Source organism: Ochlerotatus camptorhynchus, unplaced genomic scaffold (genome assembly GCF_037179485.1).
Source record: "Ochlerotatus camptorhynchus isolate MF236.1 unplaced genomic scaffold, CSIRO-AGI_Acam_v1.1 ptg000142l, whole genome shotgun sequence".
Taxonomy (NCBI): Eukaryota; Metazoa; Arthropoda; class Insecta; order Diptera; family Culicidae; genus Ochlerotatus; species Ochlerotatus camptorhynchus.
This window is the reverse complement of record NW_027040632.1, coordinates 1923356-1938515: the sequence shown is the minus strand read 5'-3', so window position 1 is coordinate 1938515 and position 15160 is coordinate 1923356. Positions and strand designations below refer to the sequence as shown.

General features: G+C 40.8%; 1 protein-coding gene across 1 annotated transcript in view; it reads right to left on the bottom strand.

The window, feature by feature from the left end:
• LOC135700799 (transcriptional regulator ovo-like) overlaps positions 1-15160 on the bottom strand; it is a 96172-nt gene that overhangs the window by 36529 nt on the left and 44483 nt on the right. The window lies entirely within an intron of this gene.

Below are 15160 nucleotides of genomic sequence, written 5' to 3'. Positions count from 1 at the left end.
GGCGAGAGAGCCCCAATTAGCATTCGCATTGTCCGCCCGTATGGTAATCCGTCAAAATTTCGTCATATCCCCTCAGCTGCTAGAGCACTGTTGCAAGCCGAAGGGGGGTGGAGCGCACATTCGCAGTTCAACTGCTTTTTCGAGTGTTCATACATATGTCGACACCTGATTAGAATATGAATTGGCAAACCGGTGGTCGTAGTTGGCGGTGGTGTCACCCTTCCGGACTGATTCCGTTGGTGAAAATCTGAACACAGTAGGCTTGCTTCGTTAAGTTGAAAATTCGTTAAAATATTAACGGAGCGTCGAACATTACACATCTTGCCCATTCGCAACGTTCATTCGTTGTTGATTGCCGGCGGGGGAAAACAAAATTAACAATTCAATCCGGTTTGTTACACACTGTAACGGGGATCACGTGGGGCTGCAACTTGACTCGACGGAACGGACACTGTGGTGAGAGGAAGGGTCCTTCGGGTGGCTAATCACCCCACGGCAGGACTCAGTTCCGTACGGTTTAGTTGTCTATCAAATTATCTTCTATTAGTTTAGACACTGATGGAAAAGCTTACCTGTATTATTGATGAAATCTTAGTCAATTAGACAGAGGACCCTGTCGGAGTTCAATTCATGGAATGTTGGAATTGAGACGGCAAACGATCAGAATTTGATCGGAGGATTTTGTCGGAGTCCCACGCAGAAACTGGTCAAGGGATTTTTTTGTTTCTTATCAAGATCCATTTTCCAGACTGGATCTGTCATAAATTACCCTTTTTTCAAGTGGAATTTTGTTCCTTTAATTTTGAACTACAGTCTGTCGGAGTTCCAGAATCAAGTTTCGTTTTCGAGTATCAAAAATATGATTTGAGTTGGAAGTATAGGGAGAATCATCTGACGAAACTGCACAAATTTCCGTCAATATTCTTTTTTTAAATTTTCGCTTATTTAAGGTCCGAAAGAACCTATTTTTTGGTTATTAACGTGTTTTGGGGGAAAATAGGGCAAAATGAGCAACTTCCCGCGGTCTGCACTATCCGATCTTGTTCCAATCGATTCGTTTGACTTTTCCACATAAGAAGTTATGTGTTTTATGTCTGAAATCTAGCCGCAGCCGCATTCAAAACTATTATCAATTCCCCTTAAATAACGACTTATGGGGAAAAGGGGTCAAAATGGGCTATCTTCTTGGTCTGCACAGTGTGAGATTAGTTGTGGTTGATTTCATTGGCTTTCTACCACATCATTCACCCCATTTTATGACGGTAGATCACCAACAGTGGCATATAAAGCTAAACAACTACTAATTCCACCAAAAAATGGGGGGGGGGAGAAACGGGTAAAATGGGAAACTTCTGGTAGTCTGCGCATGACAAAACCATTCGATTCTCCGGATTTGTTTTACATTGGAATAGATATCTCACACCGTCTGAAACAAGTGGCAAAAAATAAGTGCACTTTTGGGTCAGTTTTGGCCCACTGTGCAGCGATTTGCCGGAGTTTCGGCGATTCGTGGCTTGGATTCCAGGCTTGCAAACTTTTGAATTGACCGTTGGAAAAATTCTGTCGGAGTTGTCTAATAAATTATCTTCTACAGTCAGCTCGCCCTAACTTGATATTCAAGGGACCACCAACTTGGGGAGGTATCGAGTTACAGAACATCACAAAAAATCTCAATATTGAAATCCCTAACATAATCTAATAATTAAAATCTAGATTACTTTTTCAAAAGGACGTATCTGATTTTGTAAACAATTTGTCGAAACTTTTGGCAGCTCAAAGTTACCTACTTCCCCAACAGTTCATCCGGCTTCCCTCTGTACGTATCTTCCAATTTCCACGGGAAGTTTTTTTCAGAGTTGCCCTGGAAATTGCTTTCGACTCTTCCCGGCATGTTTCTCCAAGGTACGCCCGGAAATTTCTACTAGCTTGCTCCAGAAATGTCTACTGACTCTTCCGGATTGGTTTTTTAAAATTTTTCAAGTAAAGCAAATAAGTAAATTTCCAGAGTTGTATGATCAAACTGATACAAAAAAACTGATTCCCGGGAATCGGGAAATGTGAATTTCGGTAAAATTTCGGGAAATTGTTTCCCGAGACGTAGGAAATATTAGTCCAGAATCTTGTCTGGAGATTCTACCGAAACTCTGGTTGATATTTTATCTAAATCCTGCGAAATCTCCAGATGAAATTCTGGTAAAGGGGATTTTCCCGAATCTTTGGACGAGATGCTGCCGAATTTCCGGATGAAATTCATCTGAATCACTGTTCGAGATTCTGATTAATCTTCGGACAAGATTCTGTTGAAAATCCGGACGAGATTCAGTCAGAATCTTGTTTGGAGATTCTACAGAAACTCTGGACAATCCATATTGTTCCGATTCTCCAGATGAAATTCGGTCGAATCTCCAGACTAGGCGGAGATTCTGATGAATTTTTCGATAAAATCTTGTTGAGTCTCCTTGTTGAATTTTCGGACTGGGTTCTGCCAGAGTCTTGTCTGGAGATTCTCCGGATGAAATATCAATAAATCTCTGGACGAAATTCCGAGATCCGATGCTGCTGAATCACCGGATGGAATTCGTCTGAATCACTGTTCAAAATTCTGATTAATCTCCGGACGATATTCTGACGAGATTTTAGTGAATCTTTGGACAAAGTTCAACCGAATTTCCGCATGAAATTCTGCTAAATCTCTGATCGTTATTCTGATTAATCTTCAGACAAGATTCTGATTAATCTCCAGTGGAGATTCGGATGAATTTCGGTATAAAATTTTGTTGAATCTCCGGATGAGATTCTGCCAGAGTTTTATCCTGAGATTCTACAGGTGCTCTGGTTGATTTTTGTATCTAGATTATTCAAAATCTCCAAATGAAATTTGGTCCAATCTGGGGACGAAATTTCGCTAAATTTCTGGACGAAATTCCGTGAAAGATGATTTTTCCGAATCTTTGGACGAGATGCTGCCGAATCTCCGGATGAAATTCTGCTTAATCTCTGTTCGTTATTCTGATTTATCTCCAGCGAAGATTCTGATGAATTTCTGGAATTCTGCCAGAATCTTGTCTAGAGATTCTACCGAAATTCTGGTTGATATTTTATCAGAATTCTGCGAAATCTCCAGTCGAATCTCCGGACGAAATTTCGTTAAATCTCTGGACGAAATTCCGATAAAGGGGATTTTCCAGAATTTTTGGACGAGATGCTACCGAATCTCCGGATCTGATTAATCTTCTGACAAAATGCTGTTAAAAGTCCAGACGAGATTCAGTCAGAATCTTGTTTGGAGATTCTACAGAAACTCTGGATGCTCTTATCCATATTGTGCCAATTCTCTAGATGAAATTCGATCGAATCTCCATACTAGGTTCTATCGAATCTCTTGATTAGCTTCTGCCGAATCTTCAGAAATTTTCATGAATCTTTGGACGAAGTTCTACCGAATCTCCGCTTGAAATTCTGCTTTATCTCTGTTCGTTATTCTGAATAATCTCCAGCGGAGATTCTGATGACCTTCTGGATAAAATCTTGTTGAATCTCCTTGTTGAATTTTCTAACTGGAGTCTGACAGAGTCTTGTCTGGAGATTCTACCGAAAGTCTGGTTGATTTTTTTATCTAGATTCTGCCAAATCTCCGGATGAAATTTCGTTGAATCTCTGGACTAAATTTCGTGAAAGGTGATTTTTTAGAATCTTTGGACGAGATGCTGCCGAATCTCCCGACCAAATTAGTCTGAATCACTGTTCGAGATTCTAATTAATCTCCAGACGAAATTCTGTTTAAATTTCGGACGAGATTAAATCAAAATCTTGTCCGGAGTTTCTACAGAAACTCTGGATGTTTTTTGTATCGATGTTCTGTCAAATCTCCAGATGAAATTCTATCGAATCTCTTGATTAACTTCAGTTGAATGTCCAGACGAGATTCTGTCGAATCTTCGGACAAAATTCTGTCGAATCTTCGGACAAAATTCTGTCGAATCTTCGGACAAAATTCTGTTAAATATCAAGTCAAAATTTCTCTAAATCTCTGGACGAGATTTACGTGAATCTTCGGACGAGATTCTACCGAATCTCCGCATGAAATTCTGCCTAATCTCTGTTCATTATTCTGATAAATCTTTAGACGAGATTCTGATTAATCTCCAGTGGAGATTCTGATGAATTTCTAGATAAAATTTTGCTGAATCTCCGGATGAGATTCTGTCAAATTTTCGGACTGGATTTTATTAGCCTTATGCTGAGATTCTAACGAAATTCCGTTAAAGGGGATTTTCCCGAATCATTGGACGAGATGCTGATTCCCGGGAATCGGGAAATGTGAATCTCGGTAAAAATTCGGGAAATTGTTTCCCGGGACGTAGGAAATATTAGTCAGAATCTTGTCTGGAGATTCTACCGAAACTCTGGTTTAAATTTTATCTAAATTCTGCGAAATCTCCAGATGAAATTTTGTCGAATCTCTGACTGAAATTTCGTTAAATCTTTAGACGAAATTCAGGTAAAGGGGATTTTTCCGAATCTTTGGACGAGATGCTGCCAAATTTCCGGATGAAATTCGTTTGAATCACTGTTCGAGATTCTGATTAATCTCCGGACGATATTATGTTTAAATTCCGGACGAAATTCAGTCAGAATCTTGTCCGGAGTTTCTACAGAAACTCTGGATGATTTTTTATCCACATTCTGAAAAATCTCCAGATGAATTTTCGGACTGGATTCTGCCAGAGTCTTGTCTGGAGATTCTGCCGAAACTCTGGATGTTTTATTATCTAGATTTTGCCCAATCTCCGGATGAAGTTTCGCTAAATCTCTGGACGAAATTTCGTGAAAAGTGATTTTTCCTAATCTTTGGACGAGATGCTGCCGAATCTCCGGATGAAATTCGTCTGAATCACTGTTCGAGATTCTGACTAATCTCCGGACGATATTCTGTTTAAATCCCGGACGGATTTATTTATTCATATTCTGCCAAATATCTAGATGAAATTCTATCGAATCGCTTGATTAGCTTCTGACGAATGTCCAGCCGAGATTCTGCCGATTCTTCGGACGAAATTCCGTTAAGTATCAGGTCAAAATTCCGTTAAATCATGAAATTCGGCTTAATCTCTGTTCGTTGTTCTGATTAATCTTCAGACGAGATTCTGATTAATCTCCAACGGAGATCCTGATGAATTTCTGGATAAAATTTTGTTGAATCTCCAAATGAGATTCTGTCAAATTTTCGGACTGGATTATGAAGCCTGAGATTCTACAGAAACTCCGTTTGATTTTTTTATCTAGATTCTGACAAATTTCCAGATGAAGTTCGGTCGAATCTTCACACTAAGTTCTATCGAATCTCTTGATTAACTTTTGCCGAATCTCCAGAAATTCCGCAAAATCTCTGGACAAGATTTTCCTGAATCTTTGGAGAAGATTCGGCAGAATCTCCGGATGAAATTCTGCTTAATTTCGGTTCGCAATTCTGATTCTTCTCCTGCCGAGATTCTGTTGAATTTCTGAATAAGATTTAGTTGAATCTCCAGATGAGATTCCGCCGAATGATCGGACTAGCTTCTTTCAGTATCTTGTCCAGTGACTCTGGGTGATTTTTTATCTAGATTATTCGAACTAAACAGTTGATTCTGGGGAGGAGATTTTTTCGAATATCTGGAGGAGATTCATACGAATCATTGATTCAATCCAATGTTTTGATAACGTCCTGATGAATATCTGGACGTGAATTAAATCAATCTCTGAACGAGAATATGTCGAATCTCCGTTTGAAATTCTACTGAATTTCCGCATGTGATTCCATCGAAAATTTCCAGAATTTTTGTTGAGATTCCGTTTGTAATTATTAACTTGTTTTCCTTCTTAATTGTCGGTCAATAGTGACAACGAAACGCTACCCTTCTACCATTCACGCAATGGCAGTTAATTGTTTTGATTGTTCAGCATTTTGCTGTGATTAACGCTCAAAACTAAGCCACAATCTTCTTAATTTCAAAATCTATCGAATATCGAACAATAGAGAAAGTCGTACATCCAACCAAACTTTGTCGGAGTTCTGGTAATGATATTGTGAAGCTCCATTTAACACTACGATCACGATGCCTCCGGTAAAATGTGTAATGGCAAACATGCAATGTTTGAAAAATTATAGCTCAACCATTTATAGACGAATTTCAAATCTGTGGGTGCCATTTGAAACTACAAATTTCAAATATTTAGTTGGGAGATTGTGGGACTTCGAGCGTATATTTTCTAAATGTCGGAACCTTTTGAAATTTGAACCAAATTTTGTCGGAGTTAACATTGATTTAACGTAAGATTGAGTTTTACCAAAATTACAGAAGAAAGCTAAAAGCTCCGCCCGAAATATTCAGATACAATGTCGCATAGGATTGTATAGAGTTAAGATTCTTAAAATTTTCGTGTGATCCCCTTTACAACTGTGTGATGAATTCCGAAAACCATTAAGCAAATTATTCGAAGTTGAATCCTCTATCTGTTGTTGGAGTTCCGGAAGAGCTTTTCCAAAATGAAGTGCTTGAAAAGGCAAACTATTCCCATTTCAGAACGGGATTCTCCATTCTATAACGAAAATTCAATAAAGATCTAGTCGAAGTTTTTTTGGAAATCGAGAATGACATTTGTGTGACATTTTAGCGACTAGCAAACTAGTCAAGACAATTCACATTTTACTAAGCCCCATGCAGACTTGGAAGCCCGTTCGGATGCGTAACCATAGCTATTATTATTCAAACCTAAGGTTCTCTTCTCCGTTGACGCGATCACCATCAACATCCGCAGCTCAGGAAGTCATAAAATCAAATGACCATCAGCGATCTATCATCGCTCCCCCCCCCCCCAACACGACGACCTCCAATGGTGGGTAATTCTCACCGACGACGACGGCCCCTCCTCCCTCCCAGTAGCAGCCTACTTGGATGAAAGTTGTGCAGCTCCCCAAGTGAAAGTTCAATAACCTTGCTCCTCACTCATCTCGCATCGCCGCCGGTGGTCATTTTCATTCTTGATTGCGTCCGCGCGCGATGGTGCCGATGAGGATGATGATCTTGATGATGATGATGAGCGCTCTAGTTCTTCCCCCTTTCACCGAATTAAAGCCCCCCACCGGACCCCTCAATCAACCCCATAGAAGACAAATCCCAAATCCCCCCCAGCCCCACCCCACGCCAAGAAGCAAAAACACCATTCTAATTTAATTTCTCATTTCCTTTCTCCGCCATTTTAGATCGCCGCAAGAAGTCCGACACATCTGACGAGCGCAGCAACTTCAAGTCCAAGATCACCTTCCAACCAGCAAAACAACCAACCAACCAACCGCGCAGCAGCACACCACAAGACGGCTCCGACTGCGGCTCATGGCCACGGCACTGAGTGTCATGATCAAAGTCACGGTGAAATGGTGTCTCTCCTTCTCTATGCAACCAAAGCAAGCGAGCCCCAGCACAAACAACAACCAAGACCCAGACACGAAAAAATGCCAACCCGAAACCTCGATCTAAGCAGGCGACGAGCAAGAGCAAGCCATGCCAAGCAAAGAGTGTTTAGAGATCTTTGTGGGGACGATGGGGGAAAGGGTGGCTGTTCAACAAAAAAAAAAGTATAATGAAGGTGAAGAACGCCGAGTCAGCTTTTTTTCTGTCTTGACTTGGACTTGGACACGAACACAGGCGAGCGCGAACAACCGCGCTGCTGCTAACTGTACTTCTCCTACTCCAACAAAGTGACGCGAAAAGCACAGTAAACCAACACTTTGGCGGTGGCGGCGGTGGCAGTGGCGGGCGCTCGTCGTTGTGTTGGTAACCAACCAGTCAGATCAGAGCCTGCTATGATGTTCTTCGCCTCCGTCGTCGTCGTCGTCGTCTCACTCGCTAGTTGGATTAACTAACATCAGCGCGATTACATCATTATAGAGTTGTCTCATTTCGCTTCGCTCTTGGGGCAGAGCACTATCCGTCATACACACACACACACATATACCAAATGGAAGCTGTCGGTCGGGGATCGATTCCCGTTTCCGATGCGGCGGCTGGATGGATGGCAAAGATCACTTATGCCGCGCTGGTTCGCTCGTAATAAAATTGTAAAATTTACAGCGAAAGCTAAATGACGCCGATCGTAAAGAATCTAGGGTGTTTCGGCGGAATATGGCCAGCCAGGGAGAACCGGCGACGAACGGTAATGGTTGTTCATTACCGTTGATTAGTTTTAGAGGTTTTAGGTTAGTTTTTTTTTCGGGGACCCGACGGCACCCTGGATGAGGAGGCTTCCGGTGTTGATTGATTTACGGACACATGGTGGTTCTGGTCGGCCCGTTAGTCGTGACCTGGGTATAGATTGGATGTTTTAATTAAATTGTGTGCTTTAGCACCTTGTTTGCCGGGGTCTTTCGCAATAAATTACGATTCGAACGGTGGGGTTTAAACCATCTTTGAATGCAAATTTATGGGTTACGATAATTTAATTATTGTAAAACTACTCATACAAACTGATCCTGGGGTACGGAACCCGCTACATCGTAGCGATGATTGTTCGAAATATTTTATTATCATTCCTTGAACACGTTCATAACCTCACTTTTGGCACATATCGAATGCAGTCTCTTACCTGGAAGAAGAAGAAAAAGAAAAACAGTTACTTATTTGATTATTGTGAAAATGTTACGCTTACAATCATTCTCTTAAACAAATTACTGTTCCATAAACTGATCAGTGAAATGTGAATAAAATTAAAAGGTACATTCAGTCTTTTGCAATCAATCGGGAGTAATAGAACCTCAACTGTCTAGCATCATCTTTCAAAGATAATTCAAGGACGATTTTTCAAAAGGACGTATCTACGTAAATTTTTCGAAGGGTAATGTTTCCCCAACAAGGTGATAATGTTAGTTTACGTGGGAGAGCAAAGAATTTCGACAAATTCAAGCGTAACTATTCAAATCGACGTAGTTGCTTTTGTAAACAATCACTTCAATCGACGATTTGTCTTAACTGCTAACTCACCCACGCAAACAAACACCATCATCAAGTAGAGGAATCTTTCCCCTACTAGCTGGTGTTGTTAGTTTCTGTGAGTGAGCGAGCAGTTACCAAACATCGTAGATTGAAGTGATTGTTTACAAAATCAAATACGTCGATTTGAAAAATTGCGCTTGAATTGACGTTTGAATATTGTTTTACAAAAGCAGATACGTCCTTTTGAAAAATCACCCTAATTTCTGATGATAAACCTAAATGATATCTCAGTGATGATGATGATAGTGGTCTACCAATCATTGTAACACGGATTGCCATCAGTAAATCACTGTATCAAGGGCCAAAAACGAATGGATTAGCCTATTCATTTCCTTGGGACAGTTAAGAATCTCCTTCCAAAAACCTGATCAGCCAATTGGTCAGAAAACGAGCCATCCAACAGAAAGATGTCCCAATGAATGGGGAGAAGAGCCCGCCCTATATCCACGAAATGTTAGCAACAAGGAGTTGACATCGTCACTCTCCCCATATAAATCGCTTCAATTGGGTGCCCTGCAGGTCCCTCCTCATTCCGAATTTTTGATATATAGTAATATGTAACATAATAATCAGATAATTAGAGGTGTAACGTCTACAAACTTAAGCAGAAATGTTATCTCAGTATGTAGAAAAATCAAAAATCAATACAAGAGACCTGAGCAGTATTAGAGGTTCTCCAAATCTTCCTGGAGTTTAGACCCTGAAGTTCTACGGGCTCAAATTCGAATTTCTGAACCCGTAGAGCTTTATTAAGCTGAATAACAACTTTGTGTAAGTTACCTACCTCTCTATGATTATCCAAATTGTCCTGGAGTTTAGATCTTAATATTTTACATTCTCAATTTTAGAGTCTTTTGCTCTTGGTAGAGCCTCATAACATCGTTTAAGATTTACAATTGTATTGCAACAATATCTCTGATTCTCCAAACCACCCCGGAGATCTGATCTTGAAATTCTGCAGACTCAAAAAGGTATTATACGATTACTCGACTAAATGATAGAACGAGCAGACCTTCGTGGAGCCCCATAATATCATATGCAATACATAGTTGAAAGTATGTTTAGTCATCCAAATTATCCTGGAGCTTAGATCTCGATGTTCTACATTCTCATCGAAGTCTTGCGCGGTGTCCTGATTTATTATACGAATCCGTTGTACTTCGTGGGTCCTCACCACATCATGTGGAACATAAATTTGTATTGGGAAAGTGGCTTAAGTTCTTCAAAACGCTTGGATTTCATAGCTTGATGTTCTACAGATTCAACTAGGCATTCTACAATGTCCCGACTGATCTTGTGAAGCCGTATAGAGCATCGTGGCAGCCCCATAATATTATCCGTGAAGTCAATAGCAGCTGTGAATATTTTCTCTTGAAATCTTCACTTACAAATTGTGACCACTTCTTTGGATTGGTTGCTGTCTTCGAGAAAGTTGTTCAAGTTATCAATCAGCCTTCCGGAAGGTGGGCAGATTATAGAAACCCCCCGAATAGCGCGATAAGTGGTGCAGTCTACCTCGATAGATTGCATATGATTGAGAAAATCCGCTCAATTGCTTGAAGGGCAGCTGAGCAATAGAGGTGGATGAATTGCACCATCCACCGTACTATTCGGGGGATTCATTTATTCTTTAAACCTTCTGGAAGGCTTTGATTACTTCCCGAAGACAGCAACGTTCCATATGGTCAGGATCATGAGACATAGCACATGATGAAAAATCACATGTACACTAGTGCCACGTTGTGAGATAATTTTGGACTTATTTAAATACTACCTCTAAGGTTTCAGTCTCTTGAACATCTTTGTCAAATATTTTATGGTTAATACAGGATGTTCATAGTTTTTGAGAGAGCATACTAAGGATGTTGTTCATATGTGCACTAGCATCACGTAGTGAGAAAATTCTGAACTGCTATTTACCAACTGGAACACTGAACAACTTTGCGGAAGACAGCAACCTTCTATATGGCCAGGATCACGAGATATTCCATGTTGGAACCAATTAAGTCAACTCGTATAATCTACGTTTAGTAAAGGATGACCCGTAAATTGATGGTTATGATAAGAGCTTAAACAAGGCGTACATACATTTCGGAATGGACAACCCATTGTCTTTGGAATAGGTTCCGGAAGTCCCGGAGAATGTGGCCAATCTCAGATTTCAACAAAAGCAGGTCATGCGGCATATCAAAATTATCAGAATATTACGGGTATGTCATTAGATACCACGGCAATTGAGCAGAGTAACAATTTGGCCACCCAGAGTCTCTGGAACAGGTTCCGGAAGTTCCGGGGGCAGTGGTCAATCTCTGATTTCTACTGAAGCTAGTCATGCGGCATATAAAAAATTTCAGAATTTGATGGGCATATGTTATTAGAGACCATGCCAATTAAACAGAGTGACCATGGCTCCTGGGACAGGTTCCGGAAGTCCCGGGGCAGTGGCCAATCTCCGATTTCTACTAGAACTAGTCATGCGGAATATCAAAAATTTCAGATTTTTATGAGCATGCTATTAGAGACCATGCAAAGTGCGCAGAGTGACAATTTGGCCATCATGTGTCTCTGGAACAGGTTCCGGAAGTCCCGGAGAAAGTGGCCAATCTCCGATTTCAACTAAAGCTAGTCATGCGGCATATAAAAATTTCAGAATTTTATGGGCAGGTCATTAGAGACCATGCCAATTGAGCAGAATGACAATGGCTCCTGGGAGAGATTCCGGAAGCCCCCGAAAAAGTGGCCGATCTCATATTTCAACAAAAGCAGGTCATGCGGCATATCAATTTTTTTAGAATTTTATGGGCATGCCATTGGAGACCATGCCAATTGAGCAGAGAGACACTGGAACAGGTTCCAGAAGCCCCGGAGAAAGTGGCCAATCTCCGATTGCAACTAAAGCTAGTCATGCGGCATATCAAAAAAAATCAGAATGTGATAAGCATGTCATTAGAGACCATGCCAATTAAACAGAGTGACAATGGCCCTTGGTACAGGTTTCGGAAGCCCCGGAGAAAGTGGCCAATTTATGATTTCAACTAAAGCAGGTCATGCGGCGTATCAAAATTTTCAGAATTTTATGGGCATGTCATAAGAGACCATGCAAATTAAGCAGAGTGACAATGGCTCCTGGACAGGTTTCGGAAGCCCCGGAGAAAGTGGCCAATTTACGATTTCAACTAAAGCAGGTCATGCGGCATATCAAAATTTTCAGAAATTTATAAGCATGTAATTAGAGACCATGCCAATTTAGCTGGCCCCTGGGACAGGTTCCGGAAGCCCCGGAAAAAGTGACCGATCTCATATTTCAACAAAAGCAGGTCATGCGGCATATCAAAATTTTCAGAATTTTATGGGCATGCCATTAGATACCATGCCAATTGAGCAGAGTGACAATTTGGCCACTTAGAGTCTCTGCAACAGGTTCCGGAAGTCCCGGGAGCAGTGGTCAATCTCTGATTTCTACTAAAGCAGGTCATGCGGCATATCAAAAATTTCAGAATTTTATGGGCAGGTCATTAGAGACCATGCCAATTGAACAGAGTGACAATGGTCCCTGGGACAGATTCCGGAAGCCCCGGAAGAAGTGGCCAATCTCAGATTTCAACAAAAGTTGGTCATGCGGCATATCAAAATTTTCAGAATTTTATGGGCATGCCATTAGAGACCATGCCAATTGAGCAGAGTGACAATTTGGCCACCCAGTGTCTCTAAAACAGGTGCCGGAAGTCCCGGGGGCAGGGGTCAATGTCTGATTTCAACTAAAGCTAGTCATGCGGCATATCAAAAATTTCAGAATTCTATGGGCAGGTCATTATAGACCATGCCAATTGAGAAAAGTGTCAATTTGGCCACCTATTATCTCTGGAACAGGTTCCGGAAGTCCCGGGAGCAGTGGTCAATCTCTGATTTCTACTAAAGCTAGTCATGCGGCATATCAAAAATTTCAGAAATTTGTGGGCATATGTCATTAGAGACCATGCCAATTAAACAGAGTGACAATGGAGGGGCCATTGCCGCTCTGTTTAATTGGACAGATTCCGGAAGTCCCGAGGGCAGTGGCCAATCTCAGATTTCAACGAAAGCAGGTCATGCGGCATATCAAAAATTTCAGAATTTTATAGGCAGGTCATTAGAGACCATGCCAATTGTGTAGAGTGAGAATGACCCCTGGGACAGATTCCGGAAGCCCCGGAAAAAGTGGCCAATGATTATGGAGTTATACTCTAAATTGGCTTTCTTTCATAATATGATATAAAGCGTAAAGAAATTCGGTTGAAGGGCCGGATACGTAAAAAAAGTAATAGGGGAAATGGCTCTAATGTTGGCCTATGGATCCCAAGATTGAGCTAAAAATCTGCTATTTATCAATTTTATCTAAGTGAACGCGTCATTGGGAGGGTACTAATGAATATTGTTGGTCGCTATTGAAAATTTAGACGATTGCTGAATTTATGTATGGGCCCAAATTAGGGGCATTTAGGCCGACATTACATCCATTTCCCCTATTTGAGTTTTTGGAATTCCAAATCAAATCCTTCTCAAGAGCAGTTGTTGCCGTCGTCGGTGAGGTCGTCGCCGGGATAACAACAAGTTGAACGGAAACTTGATCGTAATTGTTTTGGAAAATACGGAGCTCGGTGGCTTAGTAGCGACCGATTTTGCTTACTGGACAGAAGACCGTGGGTTCAATCCAATGCTCCTTCGTACGGTGAAATCGTTACAAAACGAATCCTGCTGCAATCCCAACCCTTTTATCCAGGTGTTACGGTGTTAAAGCGATTCACCATTCCTTTCTTGACCAGCATTCGGACGTGGCCGGCGCTGGTAATGCCTAGTCTTAGATCACCAGTATTTACACATGGAGGATGATTGCTAGTCCCAAGCAACGTATATTGGTTCTCTGTGTAATTATAGCAGCTTGGCAATCACAGAGTTGCATCCACGGGCGTTCAATCATGCTCAATACCGGAGAGAATCAGAGGATCATTGTGGAGAGTTCTCATGAGCAATTTTCAAAAAAAAAAATCCTCAAACAAATTTCCAAGAAATAATATAATAAATGAAGGCATTGGAAATTTTTCGGGATCCCAGAAATTGAAGATTAAGGTTGTTTTAAAGAATCTGATGTTTTGACTGGGAACAAATTAAAAAATGGGGAACGGGCTCCGCATGGTGGTTAGCATCCAAGCCTCTCACGCTAATGGTAACGAGTCACGATTATTCTAAAATTTGCTAAAGGGACTAAAACGAAAAAATCAAGGTCTAAGAAAGCTGTTCAAGATTATGGGGCTCGAAATTATCGAAATGTAACCGTGAGATAGAGCGATAGTCTGAAAAATCAACCAGTAAAGGTCCGTTTAGACTATCTGATTTCTTAGTCTGATTTTGACTGGCTCAATAATGAAAAATCTGGTGTTCACACTGCTTGCACATGTCGAAAGGACTGTTAATTTCAGGAATCAAAAGTTAATGATTATGAATTACCGGAAAATTGCTCTAGCTTCGACAAGCGTATTTGCTTTTACTATTTTAAATAAAATTATAACGAGAAGGTGAACTTTGTGGAGTAGGATATGGTTGCTCCGGAGGAACACCGGCAGGGATCTGAGTCACCTTGTCCTTAAAGAACTGCGATATGAAGATGAAAAAGGATTTCAAAACTTCGCCAGGATGTCGATACCGACTTTCGACAAGGTAGTGTGTAAAGTACTCTATAGATCTAAATGATTCCTTGAGTTATGAAAATTTCTGTTAAGAACTCAATTCTGCAATTCATCTTCAGAGATCAACAAACTTTCCTGAAGATCTGCAAATTTCTCGGTAGTTCTGTGTGATCTTCAGAAGTTCTGCAAATTTCTCTAAAAATCTACAAAGTTCCTGAATCCCTGCAGATTTAGGATCCTTAAAGATCAACAATTATCTCTGATGTTCACTAAATTTCTTATAATATGTGCACTTCTCGAAAGCTTTGTAATTCTCTGTGTAGATTTTCATGATTCAATGAATATCTGCAAATATCTTCGAACATCTACACAATTCCCTAAAGTATTAAAAGTTTACCCAGAAATTATTGAGCTTCCCGGAGAATTTAGGAAGTTCTCTGAAGATCTACTATTTTTTTCTGAAGT